The 15,241-nt window shown below is 52.1% G+C and overlaps 2 non-coding genes across 2 annotated transcripts; one reads left to right on the forward strand and one right to left on the reverse strand.

Moving 5' to 3' along the window:
• The first annotated feature begins 2,668 nt into the window (after window positions 1-2,668).
• Window positions 2,669-2,783, forward strand: LOC139274474 (U5 spliceosomal RNA). The gene has a single exon (XR_011595532.1). It is a non-coding gene; the product is annotated as a U5 spliceosomal RNA (small nuclear RNA).
• A 1,552-nt stretch (window positions 2,784-4,335) lies between these two features.
• Window positions 4,336-4,449, reverse strand: LOC139274428 (U5 spliceosomal RNA). Its single transcript, XR_011595486.1, has one exon. It is a non-coding gene; the product is annotated as a U5 spliceosomal RNA (small nuclear RNA).
• Window positions 4,450-15,241: the final 10,792 nt, after the last annotated feature.

Consider the following 15,241-nt stretch of genomic DNA (forward strand, 5'->3'; position numbering starts at 1 on the left):
GTCAATCCTGCATCCTGGTGTTTGTACTTTAACCCCAACATAACATTCAATTTTTCTTTGTTTTATTTCAAAATATACTTTATTCATATAAAAATTTGCACAATACATTCGAAAGCAGTTCAGTACATTTGGATGCGGTCAGCAATTCCATACAATACATTCGGTTGCTGACCGCAGTTCCGTCCAATACATTTCTTTACTTTACATTTCAAGGTACAATTCATACGATCCAGGATACATTGTGATACGTTCATCAAGTTACATTACATGTGTCACCGTACAGTACACAGTGAGAGTACAGTTCCATTTGTTTCCAACATGCATTACGCAACAGAACTTGCATTATACATGGCACTACATAGGTGTTTGCAGATCATGGTGCTCTATGTATACAAAAGGTTTACCATTTTAATTTCAAAATATACTTTATTCATATAAAAATTTGCACAATACATTCGAAAGCAGTTCAGTACATTTGGATGCGGTCAGCAATTGAATGTAACACTGCAGGGTCAGAGTTCAGGGAGGGGAGAGAGAGGGTATGAGACACATTCAAAAATGTGTAGGTCTGGACCTTCATCTGTTAATTCATCCTGTGCAATGCCAGTGATACAGATTCAAGTAACTAATGTGGTAGGTAGAGGGAGACCTACTTCAGAGCCAATCTAGGCTGACACTGTCAGAGGAGCCGGCTTTCAGATGAGACGTTAAACCGAGGCCTGTCTGCTCTCTCAGGTGGAGGTAAAAGATCCCATGGCATTTCAAAGAAGTGAATGACTGGTAAAGCTGTTTCATAGAATCCTACAGCACAGAAGGAGACCATTCGGCTCATCGTGCCTGTGTTAGCTCTTTGAAAAAGCGATCCAATATAGTCACACTCCCCATAAACCCTGCAAATTTTTCCACTTACGGTATTTATTTAATTCCATTTTGAAAGTTATTATTGAATCTGCTTCCACACCCTTTCAGCGTGCATTCCAGATCACAACTCGCTGCATAAAGTTTTTCTACATGTCACCTCTGGTTCTTTTACCAATCACCTTAAATCTGTGTTCTCTGGTTACTAACCCTACTGCCACTCGATACAGTTTAACCTTATTTACTCTATCAAAACACTTCATGATTTTGAAAAGCTCTATTAAATCTTCCCTTAAACCTTCTCTGGTCTAAGGAGAACAACCCCAGCTTCTCTAGCGTCTCCATGTAAGTGAATGTACCATTCTAGTAAATCTCCTCTGCACCCTCTCTAAAGCCTTGACATCCTTCCTAAAGTGTGGTGCCCTGAATTGAACACAGTACTCCTACTGGGGCCTACCCCTGTGACAACGTGGATCACTTTCCATACCTTGGCAGCCTATGGATGCGGGCATCAGAGGGGTGACAATCCCAGGCAGCGGAGGCGCTCAGGTCAAGTCCTCCCTGTACATGGACGATGTCGCCATCTTTTGCTCGGATCCGCAGTCGGTCCGCAGATTGCTCACAATCTGCGACCAGTTTGAACTGGCCTCGGGAGCGAAGGTGAATCACAGCAAAAACGAGGCCATGTTCTTTGGCAACTGGGCCGACCGATCCTTTATTCCCTTCACCGTTAAGCCAGATTACCTGAAGGTGTTGGGAAGATAGTTCGGAGCGGACGGGGTGTGCGCCAAAAACTGGGAAGAGCATGTTGCCAAAGTGAAACAAAAACTGGGATGGTGGAAGCTGCGCTCCCTCTCCATTGCAGGAAAGAACCTGGTCATCAGGAGTGAGGTGCTCTCGGTGTTGCTGTACATGGCGCAGGTCTGCGCCTTTGCAAGGCAGGTCTTGAAAGAGATGCAGTGATTGTTGTCGAGGTTCATCCCAAGTAGCTCTGTAACACAGGACTCTGTGCTCTACGGGCTGTTCCCAGGGACACACACTGAGACAGACATCACCTGCTGCTGGAGGGCCATCAACAAAGTCGCTCTTTGGTCTTGCCGAAACTTGTTGGTCTTCCAGAGCAAGGAGATTTTTTTTTAAATTTCAAAATATACTTTATTCATATAAAGATTTGCACAATACATTCGAAAGCAGTTCAGTACATTTGGATGCTGACCACAGTTCCAGAGGAAGGAGATGTCCACGTCTGCGTGTTGCAGACTGGCGCAATCCAAGATCCAGGATTACGTGCTGAGGGACGCACTAAAAATTGGTGGGGTAGAGCCACAGTTTAAAGCCCTTCTGCCACGGTAAACCCAGGGGCTGGTATCAGTATAAAACTCCCCTCGGGCTGTACTTGTAAACTTTTAGTAATGTATGTTGCAAAGAAATGTAACTGTACCCTCACCCATTCCGTGTACCGTATAGTGCCACATGTAATGTAATTTGATGACTGTATTACAATGTATCCTGGATTGTACTGAATTGCACCTCGAAATGTAAAGCAAGAAAATGTATTGAATGGAACTGCCGTCAGCATCCAAATGTATTGCATGGAATTGCTGACTGCATCCAAATGTACTGAACTGTCTTCCAATGTATTGTGCAAATTTTTTATATGAATAATATATATTTTGAAAAAAAAAGTGTCTCCCTCTGTTCGATCCGCCTTTCTCTGGTACCGCTGCTGAATGTCGGTGTGGCCGCTCAGTGCCTTGTTAAAGTGGTGGGGTGACGGTGGGCCTGAAATAGTGGGATGGTGTTCCTCAGTACACTCTGGTTTCTCTTCAGATCATATAAATCTTTCGCTTTTTACTAAAGATTTCCGTGGAGAGGAACACTCAGAGTTTTTATTAATTTTTTAAGGCCATGTTTCTGATAGGGCTTGTGTTCAAATTAATATCAGCTAATTACACGTTCACTTATGTTCCTACTTCTGATGAGGGAAGGAAACAGGCAAGACTCTCATAATCGAAAGAATGTATTTTGGACGTGATTAGGATCAAGTTTCCTTTGATAACCATCATTAAATTGATTAACCACTGCAAACAGTTCTAACTTTAATTTATCTAGATGATTAGAGCACAGACGGCACATGTTGCTACACAAAGTGAAGTGATGGAAAAAAGCTACAGTTCCTTGCATAAGTGGAGAAATTAAGTTCAAAAAGAGCATGTAATTAATCTAGGTCTAATAAATCGGCACAGTCCCGGCCTGCAAGACCATCAGCAGGCCGAGGCCATTAGAGGAGCAACGTGCGGCGGCAGACCACTTCAGGGAGCAGCGCGCAGTGTGGGCAACGGCTAACTGCAGTGCGGGCAGGTACAGTGAGGTCGAGGCAAAGGAATGGCGAGGTCGGGGCGAAGGAGTGTTGAGAGTCCGTAGAAGGACGTGATCATTGCCCGGGGAGGCGCAAGTTCGGGGCCCAGAAGACACGAAGGCCCAGGGGCAGAATGGGCCAGCCCACACTGTGATATATGTGCGCACTAGGTCCGTGCAGCAGAGCTGGTCTCCAGTATGCAGGTAGAGCAAGTGATCAGGAAGGCCAATGGTATCTTGACCTTTATTGCAAAGGGGATGGAGTATAAAAGCAGGGAATCTTGCTACAGTTATACAGGGTATTGGTGAGACCACACCTGGAATACTGCATACAGTTTTGGTTTCCATATTTACGAAAGGATATACTTGCTTTGGAGGCAGTTCAGAGAAGGTTCACTAGGGTTGACTTATGAGGAAAGGTTGAGTAGGTTGGACCTCTACTCATTGGAATTCAGAAGAATGAGAGGTGATGTTATCAAAACGTATAAGATTATGAGGGGGCTTGACAAGGTGGATGCAGAGAGGATGTTTCCACTGATGGGGGAGACTAGAACTAGAGGGCATAACCTTAGAATAAGGGGCCGCCCATTTAAACAGAGATGAGAAGGAATTTCTTCTCTCAGAGGCTTATAAATCTGGAATTTGCTGCCTCGGAGAGCTGTTGAAGTTGGGACATTGAATAAATTTAAGACAGAAATAGACAGTTTCTTGATAAGGGGTTATGGGGAGCGGGCGGGGAAGTGGAGCTGAGTCCATGATCAGATCAGTCATGATTTTATTGAATGGCGGAGCAGGCTCGAAGAGCCGTATTACCTACTCCTTTTTCTTATGTTCTATCTTGCCACTGGACCAAGACCACCACAATTGAAAAGAAATCCACGCACAGGCATTTTCCAGCGCTCCAAGATTTAGTTCGGGATCCGGAGTTTTAAGATTCTTCTAAAAGCTAGCGACCCCCAGGTGGGCAAGTTAACTCCCACAAACAAGTGCTTTACTACGACATTCACAACTGCAACAAGTAGAATCAATAACCAAATCATAAGTAGCTATCACAACCTATATAAAGCCACACCTACTACTACATAATGCAAAGATCAATCTGTTTTTGAACAATAGGACAGCCCCACAAAAGCAGGGCCTCGAAAAATTAATTAAAACTCTGAGTGTTCCTCTCCACGGAAATCTTTAGTAAAAGGCGAAAGATTTATACGATCTGAAAAGAAACCAGAGTGTACTGAATATTCACACTCAGTTCCTCGCCCCCAAGCGGCGGCTTGCCTCTTTAACGTTGTACTGAGCCGCTAGAACTAACTTCCAGAAAAAATATATTACCACAAATCAATACAGCGCGAGGGAAAGTAACTGGAAACTTCAGTGTCCATGAAAATCAGTTAAACCTGAAGTTTATTTTGGTTTCTTGCTAAGTATTATGTAGAACATTATGGGTATGTAAATGAGCTCTGAGCTTTGTGTGGGCTGGGTTTACAGTGACGTGTCCAATTCTTTCGTACAACTTTACTTCGGGTTTTTATTCTCTCTCTGTGTGTTTGAAGCTGAAGGTAAACATTTTGGATCAGTGCGGTTTCTCCTAGTGAGCAAATGTGTTTTAGTTCATACAGGAAGCCATTAACACAATGAGAGCAGACACAGAGCTCAGAGCCGTGCACTATCCACGTCTAGTATCCATTTCACTGATTTCAATGTTATAAACCAGACTTGTTGATGTATTGGTCTGAATTTTAACTTGATCTCGCTACTATGCTTTTCTTTATGGAACTTGTTTGGAAATTACCTTTGGCCCATTGTCATTCATCCTGATTAATAAAAACTCACCACTGCATCCCAATTGTTGCTTAAATTATATCAGGATTTCGTCTCCATTAATCTATCAAGAGTCCATTTCAATTTGTTGAATGAAGAAAGAAATCCTGCTATCAGTCCTAAATTTGCCATTTAATAGATTGAACCTGTGATCCCCTTGTCCTACTCTAACAATTTTTCTAAATTTCAAAATTTTTTTTTTTTAATTTTTCGTTGCCAATCTTTCCAATTCTTTGTCAAATCACAAACGCCAGAGGTCACCTTGCACACATCAAGGATCACTCTGCGCCAATGCTCTTAGCCAAAAGGCCGAGAGCCACTGCACCGTTCCTGGAAGTACTGCAATACCAGGTTCGTGCCATGGAGGTGGATGGGTCAGGCCCCCCACACACACCTCCGTGGAGGTGGATGGGTCAAGCCACCCCACCCACCTCCTTATTCATAAAAAAAATCTGTACAGTACATTCAATGGCATTTCAGTACATTTCGCTGCGGTCAGCAATCCCATACAATACATCTGGGTGCTGACGGCAGTTCCGTTCGTTACATTTCTTGTTTTTCAGTTCAAGTGCTATTCGGTAAAATAAACGGGATACATTGTGGTACATTCACACAAGTTACATTTCATATATTACAATACAGTGCCCGGAATGGGTGACGGTACATTTACATTTTTCTTTTCAAACATGCATTTCGTAACACACCTTGCATTGTACATGGCACGACATTGGTGTTTACAGATTTGGTGCTCTATGTACACAAAGAGTAAATTACAAATACAGCCCGAGGGAGGTTTGTGCTGATTCCTGCCCCTGGGTTTTCCGTGGCAGAAGAGCTTTAAACTGTGGCCCTTCCCCACCGTGCCTTTGCGGCGACTGCACCAATTTTCAGTGCATCCCTCAGCACGTAATCCTGGATCTTGGATTGTGCCAGTCTGCAACATGCGGACGTGGTCATCTCCTTGTTCTGGAAGACCAGCAAGTTTCGGCAAGACCAAAGAGCGTCTTTGACCGAGTTGATGGCCCTCCAGCAGCAGATGATGTCTGTCTCGGTGTGTGTCCCTGGGAACAGCCCGTAGAGCACAGAGTCCTGTGTTACGGAGCTGCTTGGGATGAACCTCGACAGCAACTACTGCATCTCTTTCCAGATCTGCGTTGCAAAGGCGCAATCCTGAAGGAGATGGGTGACAGTCTCGTCTGCCCGCAGCCGACTCGGGGGCACCGTGCCGTGCTGCTGAGGCGTCGGCTGTGCATGAACACTCTGACGGGTAAGGCCCTCCTCACCGCCAACCAAGCTACGTCTTGGTGCTTGTGTGTAAGCTCTGGCGATGAGACGTTCTGCCAAACAAGTTCGACAGTCCGCTCAGGGAACCACCCGACAGGGTCCACTGTCTCCTTCTTTCGTAGGGCGTCCAGGACCTTACGTGCTGACCACTGTTTGATGGCCTTGTGGTCAAAAGGGTTTCTTTTGAAAAACTTTTCCACGAAGGACAGGTGGACAGGCATGGTCCAACTGGTGGGGGCGTTTCGCGGCAGCGTGGCCAGACCCATCCTTCTCAACAATGGGGACAGGTAGAACCTCAGCACGTAGTGACACTTGGTGTTTGCGTACTGGGGGGCTGTGCATAGCTTGATGCAGCCGCACACAAAGGTGGCCATCAGGATGAGGGCCACGTTCGGAACGTCCTTTCCTCCACTGTCCAGAGATTTGTACATCGTGTCTCTGCGGACACGGTCCATTTTGGACCTCCAGACAAAGTGGAAGACGGCCCGGGTAACTGCCGCGGCACAGGAGCGTGAGATGGGCCAGACCTGTGCCACGTGCAGCAACCCCGAGAGCACCTCACTCCTGATGACCAGGTTCTTGCCTGTGATGGAAAGGGAGCGCTGCTCCCAAAATGCCAGTTTCTGTTTGACCTTGGTAATACACTCGTCCCAGTTTTTGGCGCAGGCCCCGTCCGCTCCGAACCATATTCCCAGCACCTTCAGGAAATCTGGCTTGACGGTGAAGGGAATGGAGGCTCGGTCGGTCCAGTGACCAAAGAGCATGGCCTCGCTCTTGGTGCGATTGACCTTTGCTCCCGAGGCCAGTTCAAACTGGTCGCAGATTGCGAGCAACCTGCGACCGACTGCGGATCCGAGCAAAAGACGGCGATGTCATCCATGTACAGGGAGGTCTTGACCTGAGCGCCTCTGCTGCCTGGGATCGTCACCCCTCTAATGCCCGCATCCTTCCTGATGGACTCGGCAAAGGGCTCGATACAACACACAAACAAGACAGACGAGAGAGGACAGCCTTGCCTGACTCCAGATCTGATTGGAAAGCTTTGAGTTTCCCACCCGTTGATTAGAACTGCACTACTGATGTCTGTGTAGAGCAGTTTGACCCAATTGCGGATACCCTCCCCAAACCCCATTTTGGAGATCACGTCCATCAGGTACGTGTGCGATATCCTGTCAAAGGCTTTCTCCTGGTCTAAGCTGATTAAGCAGGTGTCCACCCTCCTGTCCCGCACGTAGGCGATCGTATCTCTGAGTAGCGCCAGGCTATCAGAGATCTTCCTGCCGGGGACAGTGCAGGTCTGGTCCGGGTGAATCACCAGCTCAAGGGCAGACTTGACCCTGTTGGCGATGACCTTTGACAGGATTTTGTAGTCCACATTGAGCAGCGAAATGGGCCGCCAGTTTTTGATTTCCTCCCTCTCCCCCTTCTGCTTGTAGATGAGGGTGATGATGCCTTTCCTCATCGATTCTGACATGCTGCCGGCCAGAAGCATACCCTCGTACACTTCCAGCAGGTCTGGGCCCATCCAGTCCCACAGAGCCGAGTACAACTCGACCGGTAAGCCGTCGCTTCCGGGAGTTTTATTCGTCTCGAAGGACCGGACGGCCTTTGTCAGCTCGTCCAGAGTTAATGGGTGGTCCAGACTCTCCCGCTTGCCGTCGTCTAAGACCTCCAAAATAGACGACAGGAAAGACTGGGAGGCCGCGCGGTCTGTGGGCTTGACGTCGTACAGCCTGGCATAGAAGGATTTGCTGATCCTCTGCATGTCAGGCTGCAAAGACATCACAGAACCGTCTTCTTCCTTTAGGCTGGTGATCACAGAGCTCCCCCTGTGTACCTTTTGGAAGAAGAAACACGAACACGTCTCGTCCTGCTCGACGGAGCGGACTCTGGAGTGGAAAATGATTTTGGAGGACTCTGAGGCAAAGAGCGAGGCTTGCTGGCCCTTCACCTCTTCGAGTTCCTTCGCGACATCGACCCCATCGACTGCAACAGGAGCAGGTTTTGCATATTTGTCTGGAGTTGGGACAATTCCCTCAGTCTCCCTCTCGCCTCCTGAACACCTTTGAGGATGAAGAACCTCTTGATGTTCGTCTTGATTGTTTCCCACCAGTGCATCGGGGAATCGCAGAGGGGTTTTACGGTTCTCCAACCTTTGTAATCCCTCGAGTTCCTCAACGTTTTCCGGAGTCAACAGTTTCACGTTCAGCTTCCATATCCCTCTGCCAACTTTCTGGTTTTCCTGTGGGCGACAGTCGGCCAGTAGGAGGCAGTGGTCAGAGAAGAACACTGGCGTGACGTCGGTGGATCTGACCTTGAGCGTGTGGGACACAAACAGGAAGTCTATTCTGGAACGGACGGACCCGTCTGGTCTCGACCAGGTGTATCTGCGCGGTGCTCCGTCTGCAGGGTTGCTGAAGACGTCGCACAGCTTGGCGTCTTTTACCGCGTCCATCAGGAGTCTGGACGTGGCGTCCAGTTTGCTGTCGGCTCTGCTGGATCGTCCAGCCGTATCGATGATGCAGTTGAAGTCACCGCCCAGAATGACCGGCCTGGACGTCGCCAGTAGCAGTGGGAGCTGCTGGAAGAGGGCCAGCCTCTCGTTCTTCACAGCTGGGGCGTAAGCATTAATTAACCTGAGAGGGGAGTTTTTGTACATTACGTCTGCTACGAGGAGGCGGCCGCCCACCACCTCCTTAACTTCGGTGATGGTGAAGTGGCCTCCCCGCAGCAGAATGCCCAGGCCAGAAGCCCGGCTGTCGTTGCCTCCTGACCATATGGATGGTCCATGGGCCCACCATCGTGACCACTGCTGATAACTGCTGGAGTGCGGCAGACCGCACTCCTGGAAGAACAGCAGGTCCGCTTTGACCTTGGCGAGGTACTCCAAGGTGGAAGCACATCGCGTAGTCGACTTTACGCTACACACATTAATACTAGCAATTTTTCAATCCATTTTAAGGCTATTTTTTACATTTACAGACATTGCAGTTCAGATGCATCGTTTTCAATTTCAGGTAAATCATTTTCAAGTTCCGCATAATTCACAATGGCGATTTCCAGCATGTGTAAGTTATTACTATCAACATCAATATCAACATTTACTACACCTGGGGTGGCGTGGTCGTCGTCCTCTGCTGTGGGGATGTTTTGACCAGGGGACTGCCACAGTTTTGTGATTAAGTCCGCAATGTTCTCTGCATAGTCCTCGCCTGGTGATGGTGGTTCCCTCTTTTCCTCAGTCGCGGCGGTGTCGAGCTGGTGTGCGTCGATCGCTGCGTCGCTCCCGGTATTCCGGAGGTGGGGTGTGCTGGGCACTTCGCTGCTCCCATTATCCCGGGGCTGGTCTGCGTTGGTTACTCCTTCGCTCTCGGTGTCCCGGAGCTCGTGTGTGCTGGGCCCTTCGTTGCTCGCAGGTTCCTGGGGCAGGGCTGTGTTGGTCGCTTCACTGCTCCCGGTTTCCTGTGGCCGTGGGATGGCGCATTGCCTCTTCTTTAGGCGGTGGCTCTTTTCCTCATCAGACAAGCTGCCGTCGCTGGTTTCTGCCGAGCTTGGTGGTCGCCTCTTCCCCTTGCGCCCGCGGGCCTTTTTCCTCACTGTCTGCCATTCCGCTTCATCGTCTGATGTCTGCTCATTTCTGGACTCGGTGCTTTGGGGGCAAAGTTCGCTGCTGGCTGCTGGTGGCTCGCAGCTCGCGGTAGCAGTGTTCTCTTCCTCGCTGTCTTGTCCCGAGTCCACTGGGGCGTTGGTTGGGGGGAGGGTGTGGCTCTCCTCTGGAGCCTTGTGTTCGTCAGCTTCCACCTCCTCTGGTGCAATGTTCTTTGTTGCCTGCGCATAGCTGAAGTTGCGTTTGGGGCAGTTTTTGTAAAGGTGCCCAGCCAGACCACAGAGGTTGCAGCACTTGGTCTCCTTACAGTCTTTTGTCTGGTGGCCCTCGTTCTTGCAGTTTCGGCAGATGACAGTCTTGCAGCTTGCCGCCACATGGCCTGCCTTCCTGCAGGTGCGGCACACGTTGGGTTGGCCAGCGTACACCATGTAGCCCCGACTTCCTCCGATGGAAATGCTGGAGGCGGGGTGCAGGATGGTTCCGTTGGCGTCCACCTTCATGGTGACCTGGATCTGGCGCTTGCTGGTCCATATTCTGTGCCCGTCTTTCAAGTCACTGCTGTTTCCTGCCCCATCGACAAACCTGTTGAGGAAAGTCAGCACATCAATGACGGGGATGTGGGGGTTGTACATTTGCACTGTGATAGTGCGTCTTCTCTGCGATTTAATTTAAAGAAAGACTTTATGTTGTAAGTGTTACCTTTTATATCCTATTTACAGTCTTGTTTATCCCACATATGATTCCCCTTTAAGGTGCAATATTTCCTCATAACTTAGGATCATTCAGCCTGGGAAGCAGCCTGTTTGCACCGCCTCCAATGCGTCCCACCTGTATCTCAGCTCAACTCTTTTAGAGGAGACAAAATAAAACATTTAAATCAAGTACCCCCCAATCTGGGGGGCCACTCCAAACATTTTCCAATGCCCTTTTTTGTTTTTTTGTATCTCACTCAAAGTCATAATCCGCAACACCTGGGTGTCTTTCTGCACACGCGCACCATAGGGACGGCCTTTTACGCATGCGCACACAATCACCGCTGTGCATGCACGCTGTCACCAAGGCCGCGCACGCGCAGTACCCCCTGGGCATGCAACGGGATATGGGCCATCACTGGATCGGCGCTGGGAGAGGGCGAGGGGATCGGAGGGAGAGAGAGTGGGGGAGAAGGGAGAGAGTGGGGAGAGGGGATCAGAGGGAGGGAGGGCGAGGGGATCAGAGGGAGGGAGGGCGAGGAGATCGGAGGGAGAGAGTGGGGGGAAGGGATCGGAGGGAGAGAGTGGGGGAGAGGGGATCAGAGGGAGAGAAAGTGGGAGAGGGGATCGGAGGGAGAGAGTGGGGGAGAGGGGATCAGAGGGAGAGAGGGGGTCGGAGGGAGCGAGTGGGGGAGAGGGGATCAGAGGGGGAGAGAGTGGGAGGGAGGGTGAGGGGATCGGAGGGAGAGAGAGTGGGAGGGAGGGCGAGGGGATCGGAGGGAGAGAGAGTGGGGGAGAGGGGGTCGGAGGGGGAGAGGGGATCAGAGGGAGAGAGAGTGGGAGGGAGAGCGAGGGGATCGGAGGGAGAGAGTGGGGGGGGAAGGGATCAAAGGGAGAGCGTGGGGGAGAGGGGATCAGAGGGAGAGAGTGGGGGAGAGGGGATCAGAGGGAGAGAGAGTGGGGGAGGGGGGATTGGAGGGAGAGAGTAGGTGGGAGGATGAGGGAATTGGAGAGGGAGTGGGGGGCAGGGAGAGGGGATCGGAGGAAGAGAGAGTGGGGGAGAGAGGATCGGAGGGAGAGAGTGGGTGGGAGGATGAGGGAATTGGAGAGGGAGTGGGGGGGGAGGGAGAGAGTGGGGGGGAGGGGATCGGAGGGAGAGAAATGGGAGAGGGGATCAGAGGGAGAGAGTGGGGGAGAGGGGATCGGAGGGGGAGAGGGGATCAGTGGGGGAGAGGGGATCGGAGGGAGAGAGTTATGGAGAGGGGATCGGATGGGGAGAGGGGATCAGTGGGGGAGGAAGAGAGTGCGGGAGAGGGGATCGGAGGGAGAGAGTGGGGGGGAGGGCAAGGGGATCGGAGGAAGAGAGTGGGGGAGAGGGGATCGGAGGGAGAGAGAGTGGGGGAGAGGGGTTCGGTGGGAGAGAGTGGGGGAGAGGGGATCGGATGGGGAGAGGGGATCAGTGGGGGAGGAAGAGAGTGGGAGGGAGGGGATCGGAGGAAGAGAGAGTGGGGGAGAGGGGTTCGGTGGGAGAGAGTGGGGGAGAGGGGATCGGTGGGTGAGAGTGGGGGAGAGGGGATCAGTGGGAGAGAGTGGGGGAGAGGGGATCAGAGGGAGAGAGTGGGGGAGAGGGGATCAGAGGGAGAGAGTGGGGGAGAGGGGATCAGAGGGAAAGAGAGTGGGGGAGAGGGGATCGGAGGGAGAGAGTCGGGGAGAGGGGATCAGAGGGAGAGAGTGGGGGAGAGGAGATCGGAGGGAGAGAGTGGGGGAGAGGGGATCGGAGGGAGAGAGAGTGGGGGAGAGGGGATCGGAGGGAGAGAGTCGGGGAGAGGGGATCAGAGGGAGAGAGTGGGGGAGAGGGGATCGGAGGGAGAGAGTGGGGGAGAGGGGATCGGAGGGAGAGAGAGTGGGGGAGAGGGGATCGGAGGGAGAGAGAGTCGGGGAGAGGGGATCGGAGGGAGAGAGTGGGGGAGAGGGGATCGGAGGGAGAGAGAGTGGGTGAGAGGGGATCGGAGGGAGAGAGTCGGGGAGAGGGGATCAGAGGGAGAGAGTCGGGGAGAGGGGATCAGAGGGAGAGAGTCGGGGAGAGGGGATCAGAGGGAGAAAGTTGGGGAGAGGGGATCAGAGGGAGAGAGTGGGGGAGAGGGGATCGGAGGGAGAGAGAGTGGGGGAGAGGGGATCGGAGGGAGAGAGAGTGGGAGGGAGAGCGAGGGGATCAGAGGGAGAGAGTGGGGGAGAGGGGATCGGAGGGAGAGATTGGGGGGGAGGGGATCGGAGGGAGAGACTGGGTGGGAGGATGAGGGAATTGGAGAGGGAGTGGGGGGGAGGGAGAGGGGATCGGAGGGAAAGAGTGGGGGGGAGGGGATCAGAGGGGGCGAGTGGGGGTGAAGGGATCAGAGGGAGAGAGTGGGGGGGAGGGCGAAGGGATCGGAGGGATAGAAAGTGGGGGAGGGGATTGGAGGGAGAGCGTGGGGGAGAGGGGATCGGAGGCGGAGAGTGGGGGGAGGGGATCGGAGGGAGAGAGAGTGGGAGGGAGAGCGAGGGGATCAGAGGGAGAGATTGGGGGGGAGGGGATCGGAGGGAGAGAGTGGGTGGGAGGATGAGGGAATTGGAGAGGGAGTGGGGGGGAGGGAGAGGGGATCGGAGGGAAAGAGTGGGGGGGAGGGGATCGGAGGGGGAGAGTGGGGGTGAAGGGATCAGAGGGAGAGAGTGGTGGGGAGGGCGAGGGGATCGGAGGGATAGAAAGTGGGGGAGGGGATCGGAGGGAGAGAGTGGGGGAGAGGGGATCGGAGGCGGAGAGTGGGGGGAGGGGATCGGAGGGAGAGAGAGTCGGGGAGAGGGGATCGGAGGGAGAGAGAGTGGGAGGGAGAGCGAGGGGATCAGAGGGAGAGATTGGGGGGGAGGGGATCGGAGGGAGAGAGTGGGTGGGAGGATGAGGGAATTGGAGAGGGAGTGGTAGGGAGGGAGAGGGGATCGGAGGGAAAGAGTGGGGGGAGGGGATCGGAGGGAGAGAGTGGGGGGGAGGGCGAGGGGATCGGAGGGATAGAAAGTGGGGGAGGGGATCGGAGGGAGAGCGTGGGGGAGAGGGGATCGGAGGCGGAGAGTGGAGGGAGGGGATCGGAGGGGGAGAGTGGGGGGAGGGGATCGGAGGGGGAGAGTGTGGGGGAGGGGATCAGAGGGAGAGAGTGGGGGGGAGGGCGAGGGGATCGGAGGTGGAGAGTGTGGGGGAGGGGATCAGACGGAGAGAGAGTGGGGAAGAGAGGGGATCGGAGGGAGAGAGTGGGGGAGAGGAGATCAGAGGGAGAGAATGGGGACAGGGGATTGGAGGGAGAGAGTGGGGGGGAGGGGATCGGAGGGAGAGAGAATGGGGGAGAGGGGATCGGAGGGAGAGAGTGGGGGAGAAGGGATTGGAGGGAGAGAGTGGGGGGGAGGGCGAGGGGATCGGAGGAAGAGAGTGGGGGAGAGGGGATTAGAGGGAGAGTGGTGGAGAGAGGGGATCGGAGGGAGAGAGAGATCAGGAACTTGGGGGGATGCGGGAAGGTTTAAAGAGTACGGGGAGCACATGGTGATGGGGGAGGAACGTGACCCAGGTTTAACGGGGAAGCGGGATGAGAGCGGGAACATGATCCAGATGGTAAGGCAGATCATGTTCTTCCAACCCTATCCCCTTTACACCCACACCACATTCTCCTCCTCCCCAAGACCTAGCCAATTTCTCGCAAAGCTCGATGCCTATATGGCAAGTGACATCATTGGAGTGGATGAAATCCAGAAATCACAACATCGTCACTATTCACTTCATACCCAATAAAGCTGTTAACAATCTGTGATCCACGCACAATGCCCCAGCTATAGGGGGGCGGGGGGGGAAAGGAACTTGTTGGGGGTAGAAGAGCATGAATCCATGGGGGGAGAAACTTGGGCAGTGGGAGAATGTCAGGAACCCAGGGAGTGGGAGGGAGGTCAGTCACTTGGGCAGGGGGCTGAGTAGGCCAGAAACTTGGGCACTGAGGGCAGGAACTTGTTTGGGGGAAGTGGGAGAAGGTCTTGACCCATGAGGGTGAGCCCTGTCTGTTCTGTGTGATCTCTGTTCTGTCTGGAGTCGGCAGTCAGATTGGCTCAAATTACATTTTGCCAAGTAATTGATTACGTAGGTAGAGAGGATCTAATTACACATTCCAGAGAAACTGCTGGGTGAGCTTTGTCCTCCAAGGGGACCAATCAGCAATCAGGACTTGTCATCCAAGGGAACCAATCAGAGCTTTTGGTGTTGCAAATAAACACGTACGTTTCGGTAACCAGAACTGGGCACAGAACATAAGTTGTGGTCAGTTTGACCATCACTTCCTCTGATTTCCATTTTCAGTCGCAAACATCGCATCTCTCCCGATTATATAACGGGCGGCTGATCCAATATCGTCCATTTTACACTATTGCCCAAATACAAAATGACCCCCAAAGCAATCCACAAGGTCCTCATATCTTGATCTAAACACCTCAGCTTTCTCTTGCTGATTTTAAGGTTGTTTCTTTGTCCTGAAATAGATCTCTGATGTCTTCGTCTGCACATCAGTTCTTGATTGTGAGTCAAATGCTGTGTCATCCAGGTCTTTGAGACTTTTAG

Source organism: Pristiophorus japonicus, chromosome 9 (assembly GCF_044704955.1).
Source record: "Pristiophorus japonicus isolate sPriJap1 chromosome 9, sPriJap1.hap1, whole genome shotgun sequence".
Lineage (NCBI taxonomy): Eukaryota > Metazoa > Chordata > Chondrichthyes > Pristiophoridae > Pristiophorus > Pristiophorus japonicus.